Source organism: Bos grunniens, chromosome 24, assembly GCF_055505025.1.
Source record: "Bos grunniens cultivar Pamir isolate PY7600 chromosome 24, Bosgru_T2T1.0, whole genome shotgun sequence".
NCBI lineage: Eukaryota > Metazoa > Chordata > Mammalia > Artiodactyla > Bovidae > Bos > Bos grunniens.
In genome coordinates this window covers 59242462-59268755 of record NC_141188.1, presented here as the reverse complement: position 1 = coordinate 59268755, position 26294 = coordinate 59242462, and the positions used below count along the sequence as shown (strand labels likewise).

At 48.1% G+C, this 26294-nt stretch overlaps 1 protein-coding gene and 2 long non-coding RNA genes across 10 annotated transcripts in view; 1 reads left to right on the top strand and 2 right to left on the bottom strand.

Annotated features, from left to right (window-relative positions):
• Nucleotides 1-16499, bottom strand: part of LOC147346357 (uncharacterized) — a 107124-nt gene extending 90625 nt beyond the window's left edge. The window contains exons 1-2 of the long non-coding RNA XR_015154135.1: nt 15432-16499; nt 5537-5843 (exon numbers count right to left, since the gene is read on the bottom strand). This is a non-coding gene — a long non-coding RNA (uncharacterized LOC147346357). The remainder of the gene's footprint in view (nt 1-5536; nt 5844-15431) is intronic.
• Nucleotides 1-26294, top strand: part of ALPK2 (alpha kinase 2) — a 150835-nt gene that overhangs the window by 82696 nt on the left and 41845 nt on the right. The window lies entirely within an intron of this gene.
• On the bottom strand, nt 9255-15335 carry LOC147346358 (uncharacterized). The gene is made up of 2 exons (XR_015154138.1): nt 13431-15335; nt 9255-12912 (listed from the first exon to the last, which is right to left on the bottom strand). It is a non-coding gene; the product is annotated as an uncharacterized LOC147346358 (long non-coding RNA).

The window sequence follows — 26294 nt, the reverse complement described above, 5'->3', positions numbered from 1 at the left end:
AAGCAGCTGCACCATTTTCCATTCCCACCAGTAGTGTTTGTGGGTAAGCCACAAATGTAATTAAAAAAAATTTTTGGAAGCCACATTTTTTTAAAGTTTAAAGACACAGGTGAACTTTAATAATATAAACTTTAATATTATATATTATTAACTTGGTATAACAAAAATATTACAATATACAAACCATATGAAAGTTGTTAATGAAATACCTTACTTTTTTTGGTAATAAGTCTTCAAAATCTGGTGTGTATTTTATACCCAATTTGGACACTCTTCATTGGAAATACTTGATCTGTATTGAGATTTCATGATATTAACGGTCGGAGGAGTAGACTCACATAATCCAGATGGTTCTGAACCCACTTAATTTTTTTCCTAATGGAGTCATGCATCATTTAAACATTGTTACGTGTGTTAATAAATTAACTGAATAAAAATGTAAATTCAGTCCCTCAGTGGCACCACGCGTGTTTCAAGTGCTCACTAGTCACATAGGGCTGAAGTCCTTATTGCTGAATTCAGACTTAATTGAAGAAAGTAGGGAAAACCACTTGACCATTCAGGTATGACCTAAATCAAATTCCTTACGATTATACAGTGGAAGTGAGACACAAATTCAAGGGGTTAGATCTGATAGAGTGCCTGAAGAACCATGGACGGAGGTTCATGACATTGTACAGGAGGCAGGGATCAAGACCATCCCCAAGAAAAAGAAATGCAAAAAGGCAAAATGGTTGTCTGAGGAGGCCTTACAAAGAGCTGTGAACAGAAGAGAAGCAAAAGGCAAAGGAGAAAAGGAAAGACACACCCATTTGAATGCAGAGTTCCAAAGAATAGCAAGGAGAGATAAGAAAGCTTTCCTCAGCGATCAATGCAAAGAAATAGAGGAAAACAATAGAATGGAAAAATCTAGAGATCTCTTCAAGAAAATTAGAGATACCAAGGGAACATTTGATGCAAAGATGGGCTCGATAAAGGACAGAAATGGTATGGACCTACCAGAAGCAGAAGATATTAAGAAGAGGTGACAAGAATACACAGAAGAACTGTACAAAAAGATCTTCACAACCCAGATAACCACGATGGTGTGATCACTCACCTAGAGCCAGACATCCTAGAATGCAAAGTCAAGTGGGCCTTAGGAAGCATCACTTTGAACAAGCTAGGAGAGGTGATGGAATTCCAGTTGAGCTGTTTCAAATCCTAAAAGATGATACTGTGAAAGGGCTGCACTCAATATGCCAGCAAATTTGGAAAACTCAGCAGTGGCCACAGGACTGGAAAAGGTCAGTTTTCATTCCAATCCCAAAGAAAGGCAATGCCAAAAAATGCTCAAACTACCACACAATTGCACTCATCTCACACGCTAGTAAAGTAATGCTCAAAATTCTCCAAGCCAGGCTTCAACAATATGTGAACCGTGAACTTCCAGATGTTCATGCTGGATTTAGAAAAGGCAGAGGAACCAGAGATCAAATTGCCAACATCCATTGGATCATCAAAAAAGCAAGAGAGTTTCATAAAAATATCTACTTCTGCTTTATTGACTATGCCAAAGACTTTGTGTGGACCACAACAAACTGTGGAAAATTCTGAAAGAGATGGGAATACCAGATCACCTGACCTGTCTCCTGAGAAATCTGTATGCAGGTCAGGAAGCAACAGTTATAACTGGACATGGAACATCATACTGGTTCCAAATCAGTAAAGGAATACATCAAGGCTGTATATTGTCACCCTGCTTATTTAACTTATATGCAGAGTACATCATGCAAAATGCCAGGCTGGATGGAGCACAAGCTAGAATCAAGATTGCCAGGAGAAATATCAATAGCCTCAGATATGCAGATGACACCACCCTTATGGCAGAAAGCAAAGAACTAAAGAGCCTCTTGATGAAAGTGAAAGAGGAGAGTGAAAAAGTTGGCTTAAAACTGGGATGACCCTGAGGGATGGGATCGGGAGAGAGGTGGGAGGGGGGGTTCAGGATGGGGAACACATGTACACCCATGGCTGATTCATGTCAATGTATGGCAAAAACCACTACAATATTGTAAAGTAATTAGCCTCCAATTAAAATAAATAAATTAAAAAACTCAACATTCAGAAAACTATGATCATGGCATCTGGTCCCATCACTTTATGGCAAATAGATGGAGAAACAGTGGAAACAGTGGCTGACTTTATTTTCTTGGGCTTCAAAATCACTGCAGATGGTGACTGCAGCCATGAAATTAAAAGATGCTTACTCCTTGGAAGAAAAGCTATGACCAACCTAGACAGCATATTAAAACACAGAGACATTACTTTGCCAACAAAGGTCCGTCTATTCAAAGCTATGGTTTTTCCAGTAGTCATGTACGGATGTGAGAATTGGACTATAAAGAAAGCTGCTGCTGCTGCTGCTAAGTCTCTTCAGTCGTGTCCAACTCAGTGTGACCCCATAGACGGCAGCCCACCAGGCTCCGCCGTCCCTGGGATTCTCCAAGCAAGAACACTGGGGTTGCCATTTCCTTCTCCTAAAGAAAGCTGAGTGCCGAAGAATTGATGCTTTTGAACTGTGGCATTGGAGAAGACTCTTGAGAGTCCCTTGGACTGCAAGGAGATCCAGCCAGTCCATCCTAAAGGAAATCAGTCCTGAATATTCATTGGAAGGACAGATGCTGAAGCTGAAACTTCAATACTTTGGCCACCTGATGTGAAGAACTGACTCATTTGAAAAGACCCTGGTGCTGAGAAAGATAGAAGGCAGGAGGAGAAGGGGATGACAGAGGATGAGATGGTTGGATGGCATCACGGACACAATGGACATGAGTTTGAGTAAACTCCAGGAGTTGGTGATGGACAGGGAGGCCTGGCGTGCTGCAGTCCATGGGGTTGCAAGGGTTGGACATGACTGAGCGACTGAACTGAACTGAACTGAAGTCTTCTCGATTGGACAACCTAGCTCTAAATTATTTCTTTGTAACAGTGATTTTTAAAAAACATGCTGCCCCAAGCCTCAACCTTGGTTTTCTTTTCTCGTCTATAGCTGATCCAGTGACAAGTTGTAAGTTCTTTTTTAGAACTGTTTTGGGTTCAGAGCAAAACTGAGAGGAAGGTACTGAGGTTTCCCTTTTGCCCCTGTCCCTCCCCAACTGCTAACATCCCCCACCCAGAGCGGCATGTTTGTTATAATAGTGAACTTGCACTGACATATTGTTAATACCCTAAGTCCATAGTTGACATTAGGGCTACCCTTGGTGGTGTACATCCAATGGATTTTGACAAATGTATAATGACACATATTCCCCATCATCGTATGTTGTTGTTTAGTCACTCAGTCGGTCACTTTTGTGACCCCGGTACCGTAGCCCACCAGTCCTCTGTCCGTGGGATTCTTTAGGCAAGAATACTGGAGTGGGTTGCCATTTCCTTCTCCAGGGGGTCTTCCCAACCCAGGGATTGAACCCACACCTCCTGGATTGGCAAGCAGATTCCTTACGCTGACCCACTAGGGAAGCTCATCAGAGTATGCAATAATATTTTAAAGGCAAGGGCTGCTTCCTGCATGTCATGTACTCTTAGCTAAGGGTCGAAACACATGGCAGACAGCAGCGATTATCAGCTCCTGAGCCCCTCCAGCCTCCCATCTCTCAACCCACGCGGACCTGGTTTCTAGTGACAAGCCCTGACTAAGACAACCCTCCACTGCCAGGACCTTGGCTCCCCAGTTGGCATCCTGGCAGCCCTGAAGCTTGTTGGGCAGGCTCCACTGCGTCTCCTGTATCACTTTGAAAACAACATGCCACCCGCCCCCAGCCCCCTATCGGGTTGCTGTCAAGCTGCAGGACAAAAGAGGACACATTCCAGCCGCACTGGAGGTCACAGGTGATCGGGCCTGGAAAGTCCAACGTGCAATAGAAAGCTGGGGAGTGGGAGGGGAATAAGCTTTTCCCTTAAGTGTGTTTTTGTCCTGCGTTTTCATCCTGAGACTTCTAAGGGACTCCTGTCCGAAGGTGGATAAACAGCATCTCTGGCTTCCCAGAGGCAGAGGTCACAGCCCGTTCTCTCAAGGACCCTGGGCTTGTGTAGGACAGAGCTTCTCAGACTGTCACACCTGTGCAGGTCACCCGTGAAGCCCATGACAGCTGCTTCTCATCGGGCAGGTCTGGGGAAGGGTATGTGCTCCTGAATTTCTAGCAAACTCCCAGGGATTTCCGGGGACCACACTTAGGGTAACAAGGGCTGAAGGCTGTCCCCGGAGAGTAGTCAGCGTGTCTTGCTCGTCTGTTCCACGCTCATCCACGCTCGGTTGTCTGATCAGTGCCTAGAATAGCCCACGCTTATGGAGTGTAAATGCGCGCCGGGGGCTGTGCTAAGACCGCAGTGCTTTGCGCACTTAATTATCTCAACAATCCAAGGGGACAAATCCTGCTGGTGTCTGGGCTCTGGGTCAGGATGTGGTGCAGCCTGGCTCGGAACAGAATCTGCCTGAGTCCAGGTCCTAATTGTGATGTTACACAGCTTCCTAATTCCATGTAGGGCTGAGTCCCTTCACTCTCTTTAGAACTGAAATAAACTCTGATGATGGTGGTTGCCCCTGGCTGGCGACTGGGTGAAGGGTAGGAGGAAGACTCATCTGTCATCCCACACCCTTTCACTGGATACCTTGCGCATTTTGTGCTGTGTGTGTGCATTACCCATTCAAATAAATAATTGATTTAAAAATAGTTGTAAAAAAAATAATAAGCCCATAGCATTCCTATTCATAGTTAGAATATATACAGGGGCCAGCGTCAGACCCATTCTCAAGGGGATGTTGACTAAAAAATATTCACAAACTAAAAGTTGAGTTGTGATCGTATCTGACTCTTTGCAACCCCATGAACTGTAGCCAGCCAGGCTCTTCTGTACATGGAATTCTCCAGGTAAGAATACTGGAGTGGGTTGCCTTTTCCTTCTCCAGGGGATCTTCCTGACCCAGGGATCAAACTTGTATCTCTTGCACCTCTCAAATTGGCAGGCAGATTCTTTACTGCTGCAGCACTTGGGTTTTTGTTCAGTTCAGTCACTCAGTCGTGTCCGACTCTTTGTGACCCCATGAATTGCAGCACGCCAGGCCTCCCAGTCCATCACCAACTCCCGGAGTTCACTCAAACTCACATCCATCGAGTCAGTGATGCCATCCAGCCATCTCATCCTCTGTCGTCCCCTTTTCCTCCTGCCCCCAATCCCTCCCAGCATCAGAGTCTTTTCCAATGAGTCAACTCTTCACATGAGTGCCAAAGAACTGGAGTTTCAATTAGGTGGGAATTTTTAGGACTTCAAACCCGGGAGGCAGCCTTTCAAGTAACCCTGAGAGAACTGCTCTGAGTTGGAGACTGGGAGCGGGGACCTAGGATATATAGGAGTTTTGCAACAAAGATCAGGTAGTAGGAACAAAAGATGACTGTTTAAAAGAAAACTAGATGTCAAGTTAAGGAATTTAATGGTTTCACATGTATCGGAAGATACTACCGTCTGGGCTCACTGACATCATATCTTTGATTCTCACCTCACATCCTGAGTTTGTTTCCTCGGTCCTCACCAGCTCACCATCCGCTGGTGGCTGCAATCACTGAGGACTGTGATGTCCTTTGTTTACTGATATGGCAGGAAATATTCCATTTATCAGGAATCAGATGTTTGCCTCTAACCTGGGCATTCGGCATCACGATTGCGATGAAGGTTCTTTGGGATACAGCCACATCCTTCCCATCCTCCATAACGTATAGACAAGGCTGGCTTCAGCTCCCACCAGATGATAACTGATGTAAGCCTTACCGCTTGGCCCGTGGGGACTTCTTCACAGCTGGTAGACTCTAGGAACAATTCAATGGGTAGAAAATACTGGTTAAAATGGTGCTTTACAAACTCATAGGTGAGATTCCTTCTCTTTAGACAACTGGGCATGGGTCTGAATTCCATGGTGCTTATCTTTGTTCTTTTGTGATATCACACATTAGCAGAGAGGGGAAAAAATCATGGTAGTCAGTAACTGGTTGTCCTCAGCCCTCGTGGTGCCCTGATGGGATTCAAAGCTCACTGCTAGTCCACTGGCCTCTGCTCACTGCCATGCTCCCAGAAATGTGAAGTTTCAAGTATATGTTAAAGGAATTCAGGTGAATTACTTTAGAGTCCATATACTGAGTGAAGTGGAAGTGGAAGTGTTAGTCACTCAGTCGTATCCGACTCTTTGTGACCCCATAGATTGTAGCCCGCCAGGCTCCTCTGTCTGTGGGATTCTCCAGGCAAGAATACTGGAGTGAGTTGCCATTTTCTCCTCCAGGGATCTTCCCCACCCAGGGATCAAACCTGGGTCTCCTGCCTTGCAGGCAGATTCTTTACCAACTGAGCCACTAGGGAAGCCCATAGTGAATGAATCTAATTGCTAAAAAGAGGCTCTCTGGAGAAGGAAATGGCAACATACTCCAGTATTCTTGCCTGGAAAATCCCATGGACAGAGGAGCCTGGTGGGCTACAGTCCATGGGGCTGCAAAGAGTCAGATGCAACTGAGCATGCACGCATCAGAAAGAGACTCTGACCTAACCAGTTTTTCCTGAACACATAAACTTCCTGCGTAATTAGCCATACTTAAGAGTGCCAATAGGAGAGCATTAACAGCTCAGGGAACATATTAGGGTCCAGTCTGGCTGGAACCTGGTGTGTATAGATGAAAATATTAGGAAGGTTGGTCTGGAGACTGTGGAGTGGAAAGACACCCAGCCAATGCTGGGCAAATAGCACGATGTTCCTGCTGTGCTCAAAATAGCTTTGGATACTTCCACCTGCCTGCCCACCCACCCCCCCACAAAAAAAAAAAAAAACCCACTAGTCTAAAGTTCATTTGCTTCACACATATATACAATAACCACATGCACCTTCCCCAACCCTCCACCTCTCTTCCCGTCACTAACAGAAGGAGAACAGCACGTGTGTGCAACAGAAGCCAGGAGCCTCACAGGTGGGTGGCTGGAATCCGCCCGGACATGTGGGTGGAAGAAAACGCCTGTGCATGCATGCTAAGTCACTTTAGTTGTGTCTGACTCTTCAAGGTCCTACGCACCATAGCCCACCAAGTTCCCGGGTCCATGGGATTCTCCAGGCAAGAATCCTGGAGTGGGTTGCCAAGAAAACGACTGTAACTCTGTCATTTTGACAGCACATTTGCAGACGGCAGGAGATGTCCTCCCTGGTCTGTGGAGTCCTCCTCGCTGTTCTGCAGGGTTGTGACATCAGCCCATATGCCATCCCGGTGCTCCTGATCCACTGAGGTCACTGCTGGCTGGGGACCATTATCCTGGCCCACGTGGACTCCGGTCTGGTGGCTCCTGCCCTTTCTGCACCACACCAGGGACCTGTTGGCCCATCGTGGGAGACCCCACACTGCCCAGTCCTCTGGGGCTCCTGCTGCTTCCCTCAGGAGCACGGCCTTTCCCTCTTGGAAGCTAATGTGCTAATTCCATATTCCATATGAGTAAGAGCCAACTCATTGGAAAAGACCCTGATGCTGGGAAAAATTGGAGGTAGGAGGAGAAGGGACAAGAGAGGACGAGATGGTTGGATGGCATCACCGACTCCAGGAGATGGTGAAGGACAGGGAAGCCTGGCGTGCTTTAGTCCAAATGGTCGCAAAGGTCTGACATGACTGAGCAACTCAACAACAATGCTAATTCCATATTAGCTAATGTGCTAATTCCACATTTGGACCTCAGCGGAGACGCCCCAGGTACCTCTGTCCTCTCCTTTGTTCCCTGACCAGCAGCATTCCTTCTCATTAGGGGGAGTCTGTCTCTGCTCAAAATAGTCTGTTTATCCAGTAAATATTGAATGACCCCCACTTTCTGCTAGATCCCATTCTATGTGGCAGGGATGCAAAGGTGAGCAAAGCCAAGCACTCCACACTCCATCCCAGGGTGCTCACCTTCCCGTGGGGGGACAGAGAAGAAGTAGACATGCCTGTATCATCAGCAGCGATGGTGCTACAGAGACAGACACAGCAGGAAAGAGAGGGAGGGCTGGTGCTTTGGGAATGGGGTCTGGCCTCTCTGGATCTTCTAACTGTTCTGAAAACACTCTAACCCTGACATTTTAGGCATTTTAATGCCCAGGAGCTCAGAATCTAGAATACAGGCTGGTTTTGCTTTTCCCTCACCACATTCCACCCGAAGACAGTGGAGGGTAACCTCTCCATCTGCCCAACTGCAGAGACAGCAGAGGATGTTACACAAGGAGAAAAGCAGCCATGGAATAAAATCCCTTCAACAGCATGGTGATGGGAAGGGGAGCAAGGGGTGTCCCACTTCCGTCAGGGGCCTGCTGTGTCCCTCTGTCTCCCCATCTCAAGTTTTTGGGTGGCAGCTCCACTCTCACGGGGACTCACGGGGTTGGAGGGTCAGCCCAGAGACTTCAGGAGGACAAGACCATTTTCAATGGCTGAATATGCTCATTCCATGTCCGTCACTGTTACTGTGCTGAGCTTTTCAGAGGACCCAGAAACACTAAGGGTTGGCTTGAAAAGACACTAACAGATCTGGACTCAGAGTAAGTCAAAGCCACAAGGCGGCAGGAGGGGCCCTGAGCGCGAGCAACTTGCCTCCACCCCTTGCGCACCCTCACACCCCAGTCTCGCTTCTCAGTTTACCCTCATCGCGAGGGGCAAGCGCGGGAATCCTGAAGGCAGAGAAGAAACAGGAGAAGCAGCAGCCGGCTTCTCCTAGGGCCCGTCTGACAACACCTTGCTTCCTGGATTTTGAATATCTTTTCTGCAAAACCGCTCAGATCAGCTCAAACCTCCTAATTTCTGGGGGCATTTCCACGTTTCCATCCTCTTGACACGTCACCAGCTAAGACTGCACCCACAGGCCCTGCATTGTGTGTGGAGCTGGTGTTCTGCTCATGTGTGATGGACCAGGTTTCTAAACCTTCCACCGACCCCCCAGCCAGATCCTTGGAGAGTCTTCTGGGAAAAGGGAGGCAGAGAAGCTTCTTGGCCTGTGACTGATCCAAAGAACCAGCAGAGGCAGCAGGGACATGGGTCCTGAGGACCCCAGGCAGGATCCTCAAGAGATGCAATAGGCTGCAGGGGACGGGCCCCAGACCATGTGGGAGGAACAGCAGTCCGAGATGTTGCAGTCTGTCTTCTGATCAGGGCTAGAACAGCAGAGGTCAGGGTGTGGCCTGTGGTGACAGAGATGTAGCGTGGGGTCCACCTCACCCCACTCCACCGTGATGTCCAGTGTTCCTCCCCAGGACCTGCCTGCCATCAGAGGGGCAGACATACCACCATGGTTCCAAACCTACGGTGCTCCTCCTGGCAACTCCGGCCACACTCTCTTCACCCTACCTCCACGCACAACTTCCACACAAATAACTAAGTCGCATAGTGGCTCTGACAGAGCCCAGAGATGGTACCTGAGTGAACTCATGTTTATTTTTTTTATTGAAGTATTGTTGACTCACAATATTATTTTAGTTTTGGCTATATGATATAGTCATTTGCTATTTTTATAGATCATATTCCATACCAAGTTATTTATAAGACATTGACTATGCTCCGTGTGCTGTGTGTTACATCCTTGTAACTTACGTATTTTATACCCAGTAGTGTGTGCCTCTCAGTCCCCTTCACCTATTCTGCCCCTCCCCTCCCCTGCTTGGGCTTCCCTTGTGGCTCAGCTGGTAAAGAATCCGCCTGCAATGTGGGAAACCGAGTATGATCCCTGGGTTGGGAAGATCCCCTGGAGAAGGGAAAGGCTATAGTTCTTGGCGTCGCAAAGAGTTGGATACGACTGAGCGACTTTTACAGACTACCCCTCTCTCCTCGGGAAACACTAGTTTGTTGTCTCTGTAAGCCTGTTTCTGTTTTGTTGTATTTGTTCATTTGTCTATTTCTTGGATTCCACAAATAAGTGAAAACATTAAGTATTTGTCTTTCTTTGTCTTCATATTCCACTAAGAATAATACCTTCCCAGTCCGTCTGTGTTGTTGCAAATGGCAATTTCATTCCTTTTTATGGCTGAGTACTGTTCCACTATATATATATGAAACACTTCTTCTCTATGCATTCATATGTTGATGGGCACTTAGGTTGCTTTTAGATCTTAGCTATTGTAAATAATGCTGCTGTGAACACTGAGGCGCATGTATCTTTGTGAATTAGTGTTTTTGTTTTCTTCAGATAAACACCCAGAAATGGACTGACTGGATCCTACAGTAGTCCTATTTTTAATTTTTTTGAGGAAACTTCATACTGTTTTCCACAGTGGCTAAAACCACTTACGTTCCCACCAAGTGTTCTCCATATCCTTGCCCACACTTATTTAATGCATGTCTGTTAAGCACCTACTTAGCGTATCCAGCATTCCCGTGAGCAGGCGTGTCAGTCCCACAAGCGTGTAGAATGCAACTCCTCATGCTGGGAATCCAGGAATGGTCATGCTGCCCTCCTAATCTTCACTCCCTGCATCTGGCCAGTCCCCGGTTCCTGTTACTTTTCCCTCTACAGCGGCTCCTGAGTTGGAATCTTCCTCTCCCTTCTGGTTTCCAAGGGCTGCCATAACAAGTTATCACCTTGCGGAGCTAAAAACAACAGATTCTTATTCTTGCATGGATCTGAAGGTCAGAGGTCTGAAGTCAAGGTGTTGGCAAGGCTGGTTCTCCCTGGAGACACTCTCTGAGGGAGCAATCCTTCCCTGCCTCTCGCCAGGCTTCCGATGGCTACCAGCCGTCCTTGTAGCCGCAGCACTCATCTCTGCCTATATGGTCACGTGGCATTTTCCCTGCGTGTCTCTGGGTCCAAATGTCCCTCTTCTTATAAAGTTCCATTCTAATCCAGTATGACCTCATCCGAACTTAATCATATCTGCAAAGATTTTATTAACAAATAAGGTCATATGTACAGGTGCCAGGGGTTAGAACTTGAACATATCTTTCTGGAGGACACGATTCCACCCACAACACACTCCATCCTTCAGCCACCACCGTAGCCCAGGCTTCATAATTTTCTCTGGGTCATTGCAACAGACTCCTTGGGCCACTGTTCTTCTCTTGTAAGATACTGTCCACGTTACTGCAACAATCTTCCTAAATCCCAAATCTGGGAATATCACTGCCTTGTTTAAACCAATGAGAGCATCACCTTTCTGGCTCCTGGCAACCTTGAATGGACCCTCTTGCTATAAGAGTAACTTTATGCCACGTGCTGGGGTCTCCAGAACCAGACTGTGGGCTCTTCCAACTGTCTCCCTGCTCCCGCCCTTCCCTTTGCATACACCCCACATCCTGGTCATTCCAGATAAATGGACAGTCGGCCACCGCAGTGCCTTTGTTTGTGCTGTTTCCTCCACCTTCTCTCCTTGTAGGATATCTGCCAACCTCCTGGATTTTGCCTCCCTGCTGTTGTTCTGTTCCTCAGTCATGTCCGATTCTTTGTGACCCCATCAGCTGCAGCACACCAAGCTTCCCTGTCCTTCAACATCTCCTGAGTTTGCTCAAACTCATGTCCATTGTGTCAGTGACGTCATCCCACCACCTCGTGCTCTGTTGCCCTCTTCTCCTCTTGCCTCCTTGCCTCTCCTTGCCAGCATCAGGTCTTTTCCAGTGAGTCAGCTCTTTGCATCAGGTGGCCAAATACTGGAGCTTCAGCTTCAGCACCAGTCCTTCCAATGAATATTCAAGGTTGATTTCCTTAAGGATTGACTGGTTTGATCTCCTTGCTGTCCAAGGGACTCTCAAGAGTCTTCTCCAGTACCACAGTTCAAAAGCATCAATTCTACAGCGCTCAGCCTTCTTTATGGTCCAACTCTCACATCCATACATGACTCCTTCCTCACACAGAATTCAGGTTCTAGGAATGCACAATCTTTCCTGGTGATAATCTTTCCCCAGGAGCTAGGGTGAGGCCTGGCACATAAAGAACTCTCCAAACTCTTTGTTGAACAAAGGAATGAAGGAATTCATAAATGTAAACACACAGGCTACAAGTTCTGGATCTTTCCCTGCTTCACTTGTCCCTTCTCCTCTCCCTGAAGAAAAATTCATCTCTCCAGTAAAGTTTCATTCCTAGTCTCTTGCTAGCCTTTACTGTATATTTCAGCTGTTTGTTTGCCCAGCTGGGTTGTTGCTCTGTGAAGTAGGTGGAAACAGACCCTGGGTCTAATTCATCTATAAATGCCAAGAACACACACACAGTACCTGCCAATATCACCTGTCGAACTGAATTAAATCTAGTTACAGAGGCAAGACAGAGACTCACATTCCCCCACCCACTTCAATGCATTGTCTCCACTGTATTTACAGAGCTGAGAGTGGGGGCGGGGCAGGAGGTTAAAACTGCAAATTCTGTAAGTTCCCCTTTCTGCTGATGCTTGAAAAATTATCTTTCTGAGTCAGCACAGGTATTTTGATACTGCCTAGAGATTTCGGGCTTTTTTTAAGTGATGGTTTAAAAACAAGTGCTTTCACATTTACCATCAAACTGATGGTGTTGTGTGGGAAAATAACCATCATGAGAACAGTTTATCCGCTCAGCTTCTAAGGCTCTAGTTCGGGGTCTCAATCGGACTACAAACATACGGGACTCTGCCATCACTGCCGCTCCGTCACAGGTGGACGAGCCTGCAGCTCAGGCATTGAGCGGTCCCCCTCCAAAAGCAGTCTGGAGTGGTTGACGCTGGTCATGGGGTCTGGGCACTGGGACGGCAGCCTTCAGGAGGGTGGATAGACTCATAGCGCTGGTCATGGGGTCCGGGCGCTGGGACGGCAGCCTTCAGGAGGGTGGATAGACTCATAGCGCTGGTCATGGGGTCCGGGCGCTGGGACGGCAGCCTTCAGGAGGGTGGATAGACTCATAGCGCTGGTCATGGGGTCCGGGCCGTGGGACGGCAGCCTTCAGGAGGGTGGATAGGCTCATAACCCTCAGTCAAATCCACTGCACCCCCTTCACCAGTCAAGGTTGTTTTCACTGTTTCCACGAGACTTCCACGACCTCCAAGCAGCACGGCTGCCTGGGCTGTTCTCCAGGCACTTGGAGTCAGCTGGGTCTGGTTGGAGCTGGGCTGATGGAGACTGGTTAGGCACCACCTGCCCCTGCAACTGGGCATGAGCCAGGGGCCGGCTCAGTGACCTTTTGACCTTAGAAGACTGAAACTCCACCCTCAGATGGCACTAACAGCCTCCATTTTGGGACGTGGAGAGAACCATTACCTTACCTTTTTCTCATTTCCTATCAGGTTTCCCCACCCTCGCCAGGCCTCAGACTCAGAGAAACCTCCAGGTTTCAATACCCACCCTCGCCAAGCCTCAGACTCAGAGAAACCTCCAGGTTTCAATCCCATAAATACCCATAGCCCCCTAGCTTCTTCCCTGGGTTAGGAAGATCCTCTGAAAAAGGAAATGGCAACTCACTCCAGTATTCTTGCTTGGAGAATCCCCATGGACAGAGGAGCCTAGTGGGCTGCAGCCCATGGGGTCGCAGGGAGTCGGACACGACTGAGCAACTTCACTTTCTGGCTTCTGCGCAGGCAACTCTGTGTCTCCTCCTGTAGCTGCCTCACTTAGTTATCTCACTCAGAAACCCTCTTTTCTAGAAGCATTCGGGGGGTCTGGGCGTTTTGGTTACCAGGCTTGGGGAAGAGAATTTGCCTCAGTAGCAAGAGCAGTGACAAGGGGGTAGACTCTGCTGTACTTTTCCCTTCCTGACAGACTTCGCTTTTGCCACAGAAATAAGAGTAGCCTCCTGAAGAAAACCAGCCTCTCTCTGTGCTGTTGCTAGAGCCTCCTCCCTCTTAGCGTCTCCATTCCTCACTCTAAGCCACACACGTCTAGCCAAGTGAGGAAGCTCTGCTGCTGAGTGTTGAGGGCGGGCTCTGGGGAGGGAGGGCCAGCAGGGGAGGCTGGGGAAGAAGTGGGTTGAAAAGTGTCCCCCACCCAATTTCTACACCCACCTGGAATCTGAGAACATGAGAGCAACCAGAGTGCTTGCAGACCTCATTAGTTGAGGTCAAAAGACAAAACTTCTTCCCTAGAGCCCTCGGAGGGAGCTTTGCCCTAGAAATACTCTGGTTCCAGACTCCAGCCTCAGAACTAAGAGGGTGGGGAGGAGATGTGTGTTCTCTTAAGTCATCCAGCTTGTGATAACTTGTTTCTGAAGTCGTAGGGAAAATCCCTAGTTGTACAGGGAGCTTACTAGGGGAAAAAAATCCTCCTCTATTTTTGCCTTCGTCTTCTTCCAGAGCAGTTCGGGACTCGGGGCGGGCCTCGCTTTGGCAGTGATGTGGGGATGGTGATTAGGGTTGTATTGAGGAAAGCAAACAGGAGAAACAGGTGTTAACTTTTGTTTAAGCAGGGAAATAATCTTTAAAGTCAGACTTTTGAGAGATTTCTAAGTTCCTTTCTTCTTAGAGTCTTATTTCTGCACAATCAGAAATTGGGAGCGTGTAAGGGTGTGGATGAGGGTACTAGCCCTCAGGTGCTGGAACAAAAAGGCTGATGGTCAGGGCTCGTGGGCACGTCATCCCAATTTCACGTCTCCTGACTTTCAGGATTGTGTTAGAACAAACTGAGGGAAACTGTGGACAGGGGCTGTTTTTTCTGCTTCCCTTTTGGGACAAGCCTAGCCAGCCACCCCCATCACCTACCAGTATGACCCAGCTTCCACTCTCCCCATTTTTTTTTTTTTGCTGCAAAAAACCTTATTGTTTCCATTTGGTCCAAGGCTGGGAGAGGGCTCCAGGGTGTTACTAAAGCCTGCCCAGTGGCTGCAGAGCGGGCTTCAGGCAGAAGCCCTGACATTAGGGGGCCTCTTCAAAGGCCCCTGGGCTCCAGAGGCTCCTAGCCATGCTTGAGGGTGAGTCTTTCAAAGATACTTGCCTAGCCCAGCGTTGGAGACCAGTCAGCCTGTACAGGTGAGCAGAACCTGAAGGGTTGAAGTGACTGTGAGGGCCTGCTTAGTGAGATAATTGTTCCCTACTCATCCCTTGAACCGGAGAAGGCAATGGCACCCCACTCCAGTACTCTTGCCTGGAAAATCCCATGGAAGAAGGAGCCTGGAAGGCTGCAGGCCATGGGGTCGCTAAGAGTCGGACACGACTGATCGACTTCACTTTCACTTTTCACTTTCATGCGTTGGAGAAGGAAATGGCAACCCACTCCAGTGTTCTTGCCTGGAGAATCCCAGGGACGGGGCAGCCTGGTGGGCTGCCGTCTCTAGGGTCGCACAGAGTCGGACACGACTGAAGCAACTTAGCAGCAACAGCAGCATCCCCTGAACCCCACACGTGGCCAGGGAGGTAAGATCAGCGCCAGAGGGGAAGATAGTGGGAACGCGTTTACTCACACGTATGAGAAATTACGTGTGAGTCTTCAAACCACTGTGAATGCAAATGCCAGCTCAGCATTTTTTTTTACCTTAGCTCCAAATCACTGCTTGGAGTCCCAGATGGTTTTTAAAAGTCTTTCCTCTGGTAACTTCAACTTTCCAGGAGCTTTTTAGTGAATCCTCTATCTACAAGGAGAAAGGTGGTTTTTGACTGCTCCATCAAAAGATTCCTGAACTTCTAATCTGCACGACACCCCTCCCTACTCCCACCCTGCCTTTGCGTCCCTTCATCTTTAAAGCACAGGTGTTTAAACTTAACCCTCTGGCTGCATATTTGAACTTCACAGCCCCGTCAGCTGGACCCACCCCCGCCTTTGGTACCTGATTCCCCTGGTGCAACTGTACTAATGTTCCCTGGAGGTAGAGGTTGTATGGGGAACCCATTTGTCAAGGATAAACAAGACACCTCTTTCCACTCAGGACAGGTGGCTTCCATTTAGACCTAAAGAAGATTGAGGCCAACACACCAAGTCACTAGCAGTGAAGAGTGAGTTTAATGGAAAAGAGCATATTAACTAAGGGCTTCCCAGGTGACTCGGTGGTAAAGAATCCACCTGCTAATGCAGGACACCCGGGTTCGGAAGATCCCTGCAGAAGGCAGTGGTGCCCCACTCCAGTATTCTTGCCTGGGAAATCCCATGGACAGAGGAGCCTGGCGGGATTTCCATGGGGTCACAAAGAGCTGGATACGACTTAGCGACTAAACATTAATGAAAGCGCAGGACCCTCGGGGAGGTTATCAGGTAGATCAATGTCTCGTCACAAGTAGAGAACCAGACTCCGAACGAAGTGTCGAAGGGACGAACACTCCCTGCCTCTGTCAGCAAAGGGACATGGAACTAAGAACCGACTGGATGTCTAGTCCTCTGCCCTGTCTTTTGAGAGCATACTATGAGCCTTGCTCCATAATAAGACTAACCCTGTCCTCCTCTCATGGATCTCACTGTCCAGGGAACTTTGCTTCTCCTGAAGAAGCTATCTCTGAATCTGATGGGGTAACTTACTGCGGGCTTAGGTAATGGTTCCCTCCTAGATCTGTACTCTTTCGGGGGATATTTCTTGTTTAGCCAGAAGCTAAACCTAAGGACATAACAGCGGTCCTGCTTACCTGAAATACAAGGCCTAATAAGGGGCTCTTCAAACCCCAGTCCTGGCATTTTCTCATTTTTGGTGATGGCCATCCATGACAGGCAACCTGCCTATCTATGTGTTGACGTTCAGATTTTCCAAGTGCCGAAGGAACACCACCCATGTACACTTTGAAGCTTCGCTGAGTAGGCAGATAGTGTAGCAGCCATGTGACAAGTATTTCCTGTTTCTAAAGTTTACAAGAACTGGCTTCGTACCACGTATTGTCAGGGCAGTACGGTAACTGCTACTACTTTGGTTTTGGTTTTGCTCACAGGTGCTAGAAACTGTAAAGAGATTGACTTGCATGCTCTCCTAGAACCTGACTAAGGTTTCATTTTTCCCTCCTCCTTATCCAATCCGAGATCTGCAGAGAAGCTTCGACCTGTGGGAAGTAAATACCACCACACCAAAAACCCACAGCTGGGATTCACTCCGTGGCCTCTGGGGGACTGGGGGAGGGGAATCAAGGAGCTCAAGTGGGTCTGGAAGCTCTTGATTCTTTGCAAAACTAAGTTGAGGGGAAAGGAGACTTCCTGGGTGAAAGAAACCAAAATTTTTCTCAACCCCAGTGAGGACTATTCAGTGCAGAGGCTGTCAGCTGCTGGTCTTGCCTTGTGTGGCTGTGATGATTTTCACTGGCATGGACCAGCGCTGTGTGCCTCCACAACACTGCAGAACCAACTGGGGGCCCGTGTCCTGACACAGTGCAGCCCCTGAAAAGACGGGGCACTTGGTACCTAGAGGAAGGAGAAGCGGAAGTGAGTGAAGCCAGACACGAGCTGGGGATTGGGCTGGGAGGCATTCTCCAGCCCACTCTCTCTCCCCTGGTCCTCGCTGGGGGCCCTCCCTGGCTTGTTCTGACTCAGTCTATTTATGTGTCCTTTCCCCTAACCAACTCTCCTAGTTGAGGCAGATCTTAGGAGCCTTAGGAGTCAAAGGGAAAACATGGTTTCAAGTGGAAGGTGAGGTTTAAGCCCCACTTCAACGTTTGTATTGTTTCCATGGCAGCAGGTCATGGGACACCAAGGCGAGCGGGGGCCGGGAGATACACTCCAGCCCTCTCGTTTTACTGTGGAAGAAACCGCCTCAGAGCCAGTGACTTCGCCAGAGCCATTGCCCACGAGGGAGTGCTTCCAGGACGACACCTGGGTTTTCCGAGGCCGGCTTGCTCCATCCGTCACCCCGCTCCCCTTTCCTCTCACCTCAAGTGTCAGGCTGTTTGGCATGTAGCAGAACAGCAGAACACCCAAGTGTCCAGAGATGCTTGGTGGCATGCAAGAAAAAGCATCAGCCTTCCTGACTTTGCTTATGTTTGTGTGTATTCTAGCTGCGTATGTAAAGGGCTTCTTCCCCAGTGGCTCAGCGGTAAAGAATCCACCTGCAGTGCAGGAGCCACAGGAGACATGGGTTCAATCCCTGGGTCAGGAAGATCCCTGGGAGGTGGGCATGGCAACCTACTCCAATATTCTTGCCTTGGAGAATCCCATGGACAGAGGAGTCTGGTGTGGGCTACAGTCCATGGGGTCGCAAAGTCAGATACAACTGAAGCAACTTAGCACATACGCATGGGTATGTGAAAATCAAAGCTCTCATCTCCCAACAAACTGTCAGATGCAGCAAAACAAAACTGTCCATGGGGAAGGAAGACAGTTGCTTTTCTGAGCCATTATGCTTTGGGAAGGCCTAATGCTGAAGCTGAAATTCCAATGCTTTGGCCACCTGATGCGAAGAACTGACTCATTTGAAAAGACCCTGATGCTGGGAAAGATTGAAGGTGAGAAAAGGGGACAACAGAGGGATGAGATGGTTGGATGGCATCACCAACTCAATGGACATGAGTTTGAGTGAACTCCGGGAGTTGGTGATGGACAGGGAGGCCTGGCATGTTGCAGTCCATGGGGTCACAAACTGAACTGATGCTTGGAGTTTACCACGGAATGGTCTCATGTGTTAGAATAACTGGTATATTTCTCTTTAACATGACCCAGTCCTAAGTCCTAAAGGCACACATTTCTGTGTCATTTTGCAAACATTAAATGTTTTAATGTAAAAGTGCTTAGAGCAGTGCCTACTGAGGCTTAAGGGCTACACAGGGCTTGGTGAGCATCGTTGGTGGTGGTGGTGCTGTTGCTTCCATCACCTGAGATACACAAAAACGCAAGCTCCCGGCTTGTGCTCTGGCTCACACCATGTTACCAGGCAAAGATAGCTCTGTGCACAGAGCCTGTAAGCTCTAGGAAAGGGTGTATGTCCATCATGGAAACCAGTCCTCTCCCAGGAAATCAAATTGGTATTTCAAAAACCTGACTTTCCCAAGAAATCGGGTAGGGTGGCAACCACAGCTGGCGGAAGATTTCCTGTCTCCAGGGAGAGTCTGAAGGAAGGAGAAGGGGACGACAGAGGGATGTGAGATGGTTGGATGGCATCACCGACTCAATGGACGTGAACTTGAGCAAACTCTGGGAGAAGAGTGAAGTAGAGGGAAGCCTAGTGTTCCTCAGTCGACGGGGTTGCAAAGAGTCGGACGCGACCGAGCGACTGAACCAACAGCAAGGAGGGTCTGGAATGAAAACTGGTCAAGTGAAGAGGGTGTTTCAGGACTGGAGATCTTATTTTTTGGCCACGCTGTGTGACTTGTGGGATCTTAGTTCCCCAATCGGGGAGCGAACCCTTGCCCTCAGCAGTGAAAGTGTGGAGTCCTAACCACTGAATCACCAGAGAATTCCCAGGATTGGGGATTTCAGATGTGGGACCTCCACCTTGTGTTTTCACATTCACAGCCTTAAGCAGAGCTCCTTTCTGGACATCCCAGCAACTCCTAAAAATAAACTCAAGTTCTTGAAATATTCTGGTTTGCCTTTAAGCTTTCTTTGGCTAGGGGACCTGGGCTATTTTCAGTTCCACGTCCCCAGGTGGTATGGATTTGATCTATCGAATGACAAATGACGCCAGGCCCATAGTGAGGGCTCAGCAGATAACTTGGGAAAGGTTAGCCGTGGGCGGGGCTGCAGCCAGCCAGGAGGCTGGGGAGTGGGGAAGCTCCCATTTAAAAATTCCTGGAACTGCAGGGGGAAACTGATGTGCAGACAGCTGTTGGAGGATATGGGACTATTTGTGTCTAGTCCAGATAAAGAGGAAACAACATTCAGGGAGCGTCTAAAAAGAGAGAAAATTGTACCATGCCTGGGGGGACATGGCTGCCTATGGCAGGAATGCCCAGCTGAAGCAAAGATCTAAGGGGCTTAGCTCTCCTGGCTCTGGGTGGGTGCATGTGGCCTTTGAACCATGGCTTCTCCTTTGATCTGTCTTCTCACATTTCCCCGTCCTCCTCCCCAACCTCCTACTTCAAGTTCACCTTGCCCCAGGCCCTATTGATCCCCTGGCACTTTGACCAGCTCCCGAGACACGCAGTCCAGGAGCTACACCCGATGCCCTTTTTGACACTGTCCTTCAAACTAATCCCTGCCTGAAGCTGCCCAGTGCCTGCTGAAGGGCTCCAGGTGAACCTAACGTGCCTTTTCTTTCATCCTTCAGACATATACTTTCCTTTAGCATCAGTTAGGAAAGCTCTCAGCTGCAGTTAATAGCATAACCAATGACCAGTGGCCGTAAACAAGGACTCGGGGGGTAGAAGGGCTCAGTGTTGATCCAGTGGCTTAAGGATAGCTGCCACTTCCCAAGTCCATCCTTTTTGCTCCACCAGCTAGAGTATGACTGTTCATTCTTGTGGTTACCTCATGACTACAAGGTGATTATTGCAGCACCAGGCATCATCATCACAGGAAGAAGGAAGGGGTTAGGCAAGTTACCCACCATGTCTGTATAAGAAAAGCAAAACTTCCTTGAGAGTTCCTTATTGGAATCCCCCTTACTACTTAGCCAGAACTGACCCCCGGGCCCCCTTTACCTACGCAGGAGACTGGGAGGACATGTGGTTTTCCAGCTTCCTTTAGTTGTAAGTGGCAAGGGAGAAAAGGGGGTTGAGCATGCTGTTAGTCAACCAGAAGTGTCTACCATATCTGCCCACTCTAATGAAGTAGAGAAGTCTCCTGTGATTGCACTGGAAGTATCCAAGAATTATCTTAAGAGTTGATATGGAAGACAGCACCCTCTGGTTTGTGCACTGCAGGAATCTTCTCCAAGTGAAAGAGGATTCGGTGATGGCTTCTCCACTCCTGGAACAGAACCGTTTAAATTCCATCCATTTGGCCGTTAGCACGACTCGTCAAGAGTTGCTATCCATCTTTCCCCCTGTACATCTTGTCTCTTCAGCTGGATTATAAGCTATCTGAGAAGAGGGATCTTATCTCATACCACCTTCTATTGTTAGTTACTCAAATTAGTGTCATGTCCTTTGCGGCATCCAGGACACGCCCACTAATGAAGATAACCCCCGAACTTCATGGGGTGAGTGAAGAGACTACACACCTTCCATGGAATCAGAGACTCACCTGGGAGGCAGAATTTTTTGGAAAGGCTAACAGATGGAAACAATGTGTTTATAGAACCCAGCATGTTGGCTAGAGATGGGATTGGAGGCTATTGTGCAAGCAGGGTGTAAGTTTTCAAACTGCTTTTAAAACCAGGTTTGAGGGTGTTACTAAGTTTGGTCTACCCTTCCCCCTCCTTGTAATTCATTCATGTTCATTCATTCCACAATAGAGTCCCTACTAGGTGCTAAGGTTCCGAAAATTCAGCAAAGAATAACCCATTCCTACCCTTAGAGCTTGTGAGGAAGCTGATAAGTAAGCAGTCATAAGAAGCAGGACCACTATAGTCTCATACTCAATGTGTCTCAGCAGTTCAGAAGTTCTGAGTTTAAGTTAGAGGGCATTCCCAACCCTTGGGTGGGGCTTGCTTTAATTTCTCTTGGCTAGAAAACCTGAGTTGGAAAGGACTTTAGAATCAGCTGGGGCTTCCCTGGTGGCTCAGACAGTAAGGAATCTGCCTGCAATGCACACGACCCAAGTTCAATGTCTGGAGAAGGGAATGACCACCCACTCCAATATTCTTGCCTGGAGAATTCCATGGATAGAAGAGCCTGGCAGGCTAAAGTCCAGGAGGTTGTCAAAGAGTCAGACACGACTGAGTGTCACTTCTCAGTTTCTAGAATCAGTCAGTCTTGGCTTAAAATCCGAGTTCTGTCACTGACTGTGGGACCCCAGGGCAGACGTCTAACCCCTGACCTCAGTGACCTCACATGCCAGTTCTCCGTTACTGCCTCTCAGGTCTGGAAGCACCCTTCAATACACGCTTGGTGATCAGTTTCGTTCTCCCACTTCTGTAAAGTAAGCACCACGTGAAGCTCACAGTGGAGGCAGGGGAGGAGGAGGAGGCTTCCCATCTGCAGCATGGGCTGGGGAGACGGCTGCAGCCACAGGACCCAGACCCTGGTCCATCTGCGGCCTCGTAGCCTTGGCCTGGATGTATTTGCCCTGCAATCCTCTCTACTCCGAAACCACACTCTGCACGGCCAACCCTCCTGCTCGCACCAGCATCCACTGTCTCCCAATGCAGGCCTCTGTCATCCCCTCTCACTGTCCCCGCCAGGTGTAACCCACCCACCCACTGCCCCTGTGGGTCCCTGACTCCCTCTGACCACTGGCGCCCTGCCTACCCATGGAAGGCAGTGGTGTATGGCTCGCCCAGCAATTCCAGACCAGCAAATTCTCTGCTACCTGGTGGCCTGATTACACCTTTCCCGGCTCAGTCTATGCCCCTTGCAAGCGGTCCCTTCTCAGGGTTGTCCCTCCCTTAGGGCACCATGGGCTTTTCCAAGATCTCCCAGCTCTTCCTCTACTGCCGTTAACAACTCTTGCTACTCAGCTTCCGTTACCTGACCTACTGTGTGGTTTCTGTTTCCTGATTGGACCCAGGGTATTGAGATCAGTGAAGAGATGCTAGTGTCTGTATCTCAGATTTATTTTACCCCTCGAATGAGAAAGCCAGCATAAAGCCTGTAGAGCACTGCTCCGCTCCTTAGAGGTGCTGTGTCTCCTGCTGCAGCTATGACTGTCTTTTCACAAAATAAGGGAAGCGAGTGTCAGTGGGTGCCAGGCACTTGACAGAAGAGTGCTGACGTGTGTGTGGTTAGCCTTAGAGGAAGAGACCAAGGGTCAGAGAGGCTAACGCGGTTATGAGGGGTCATGTGCGCAATGTGGGATTAAGCTGAAGCCGAGGTGGCTAGCCCTCCGAGTCCACACACCATGCTGGGTTTCCGACGAGAGCCCGAAACCCTCGTCCTCACCTGAATGAGAACAAATTTCCTACGTTAACAATCGCCCGAGTCTCCCTGCTCACTCCATGATGAGAAGAGCTGAGCAGCAGGAGAATCGTTCGCTGGAGGTCTTTCGTAATGACTTAACTAAGAGAGTGCCTCCTGAGAGAAAGGTCTGACTCATGCGAAAGGTGTGAGCCTGTGGTTTCCCTTTCTCTGAGCTGGCCTCCGGGGAGCCTGACCTTGAAACTGATGCTGTGAGCCTCGGCAAGTATGCATTGGGCTGTTAGAGTGCCACTCGGAGAAAAATCCCATGGGTTACAACGTGGACTAAATGCTTCATCAGCAGTGGGACCAGTTTGTATGGCCGGTTGCTTGAACCTAACATCCCAAAGGCCAGCAGTCCTTATTCACTGATGCTTCTCCAGTCCCTAGAGCAGCTTGGTATATCAGTTCAGTTCAGTCGCTCAGCCGTATCCGACTCTTTGCGACCCCATGAATTGCAGCATGCCAGGCCTCCCTGTCCATCATCAACTCCCGGAGTTCACTCAAACTCACGTCCATTGAGTCGATGATGCCATCCAGCCATCTCATCCTCTGTCGTCCCCTTCTCCTCCTGCCCCCAATCCCTCCCAGTATCAGAGTCTTTTCCAATGAGTCAACTCTTTGCATGAGGTTGCCAGAGTACTGGAGTTTCAGCTTTAGCATCATTCCTTCCAAAGAAATCCCAGGGCTGATCTCCTTCAGAATGGACTGGTTGGATCTCCTTGCAGTCCAAGGGACTCTCAAGAGTCTTCTCCAATACCACAGTTCAAAAGCATCAATTCTTCGGTGCTCAGCCTTCTTCACAGTCCAACTCTCACATCCATACATGACCACAGGAAAAACCATAGTCTTGACTAGACAGACCTTTGTTGGCAAAGTAATGTCTCTGCTTTTGAATATGCTGTCTAGGTTGGTCATAACTTTCCTTCCAAGGAGTAAGCGTTTTTTAATTTCATGGCTGCAGTCACCATCTGCAGTGATTTTGGAGCCCAGAAAAATAAAGTCTGACACTGTTTCCACTGTTTCCCCATCTATTTCCCATGAAGTGATGGGACTGGATGCCATGATCTTCATTTTCTGAATGTTGAGCTTTAAGCCAACTTTTTCACTCTCCTCTTTCACTTTCATCAAGAGGCTTTTTAGTTCCTCTTCACTTTCTGCCATAAGGGTGGTGTCATCTGCATATCTGAGGTGATTGATATTTCTCCCAGCAATCTTGATTCCAGCTTGTGTTTCTTCCAGTCCAGCGTTTCTCATGATGTACTCTGCATATAAGTTAAATAAGCAGGGTGACAATATACAGCCTTGACGTACTCCTTTTCCTATTTGGAACCAGTCTGTTGTTCCATGTCCAGTTCTAACTGTTGCTTCCTGACCTGCATACAAATTTCTCAAGAGGCAGGTCAGGTGGTCTGGTATTCCCATCTCTTTCAGAATTTCCCACAGTTTATTGTGATCCACATAGTCAAAGGCTTTGACATAGTCTATAGTGCTCAGTAAATATTCAAGTGGATGAATTTTACATGGTCAAGGATTTGCCATGTTTCTTTACATATGGGGCTTCACTAGGCTATCTTAAAGTAGGATTGTATTTTAAAAGGTAGAAGGAGGAACACGAGTGTATGGTAGTAAGTAGGAACATGACTTTCATAAATCAAGGCATGACACACCATGGCTGTAACATGCCAGTGACCAAACTACCCTAGTCAAAGCTTGCTTGTCCTGTGTTCATCTTTCCCAGGCATTAGCCTCTTAGCTATCACCTATAACTCTAATGACTAGGAAAGTATGGTAACATCCCGGGGAACAGTGGCTTTTTAAACTGGAGCCCTGTGGAAAAAACTGTCCTGTGCCTGGCAGGGAATTCTACACTATAACTGGCTGGCACTGATGTTGTGATGATGGCAAGATCTTAAAATAAAGGACTGACATAGGTGGTGGAAACTCTGGCAGGGGAGGAAGGCTCAGAAGAGGGTCTTGGTGTTTTTAATCAGATAATCTCACTACACATCTCAAATCATGACTGGGAAGCTGCCCACACTTTCTATGCATAATCATTCAGAAGGTTTGCGCTGTAGCTCACAGAAACTGAACCAAATTAGTAAGTGAAAAGAACATTCTCTACATATTATAGGTATTATAGAGGGAAAACCATGAACACAAACTCCTGGACACCTCAAAGGAAACCTTGCTTGCTTACTGGAAATAATTTATTTTCCCACTTCCATTTATCACAATGGAAAATATACAGACTGCTTCTTTTTAGAAACACCAGGATGTGAGCCAGCAGTGGGCCTGCCTGTGGTTAGTCTCTTAAAACAGTTGTCCCCAGAACAGAAGCAAACAAAGCCCAAAGTCTTTCAAACTTAGAGGTGTAGCGGGGTGAAGTTGGGCAGATCTGACTCAGCTGGTGTGTGGTGTTCAATACTGATTCCTTCACGTGTTTACGGAGCCCCTGCTGGGGACAACCTGTGTCTCAGCACAGAGTGGGCGCTCCCTGCCGTGGACGCTTTGCCTGCCACGTGTCCCCATCACCTGGGGTTCTTTCTAACACACTGGGGTGAAAGTTGCTCAGTCCAACGCTTTGCGACCCCATGGACTATACAGTCCACGGAATTCTCCAGGCCAGAATACTGGAGTGGGTAGCTTTTCCCTTCTCCAGGGGATCTTCCTGACCTAGGAGTTGAACCAGGGCCTCCTGCACTGCAGGCAGATTCTTTACCAACACTGGAGGTGTTTGTTAAATGCTTGTTGACTCGACGAATGGCTCTAGCATCCATGGAGTTCACAGCATGGGAAGCTATACAGAATTTCTCGTTCAGTTAGCACTTCTACACCAATAAAATCTGAGGTAAATGAAAATTTAACTTAAGGTAGCCTTAATGTAAGGAAAGATGAATCACTGCTGGCAGCAAGCAGTATTTTAAGACTTTTTAACCTACCTGGGGCAGGAATGATGGGCAGTGCCGAAGACCAGTCATAACGCCACTGCCTCATTAGAGGTGGGTTCAAGGGCACACCTTCTCAGTAATCAACCAGCAAGCTGGCCTCAGGGGACAAAGATTGCTCTTTGTGGCAGGGGGCATGTGTAGACCTAGAGCTGGTTCATGTTGATGTAGAAACTAACACAATAAAGTAATTATCCTTCAATTAAAAAAATCTAAAAATTCCTTTTTGCTACTTTACAGGCACTGCATGTTTTACTTATGATCATGTGAAGTTTCTGGAAAGATTCACATGAACTCTTGTGACTTAATCAAAAGTTTAGCAAATAATTTAACATAAATTCCATATTTTTTCCTGAGAAGGAAAAAAAATCGGTTGTCAGGTGGCCTTTTACTTATAATGGGAAATTTGAGGATCTCTTGTGACATAGAGTTGCATTTCTTCAAGACATCTCACGACTAGAGAGTTCGGGAATTATTGTTTAGATCTCAATTATTCCTTCTACTCTCATTGTTAACTAGAGTCATCGAGGATTAACACTCTTGGGATTGCA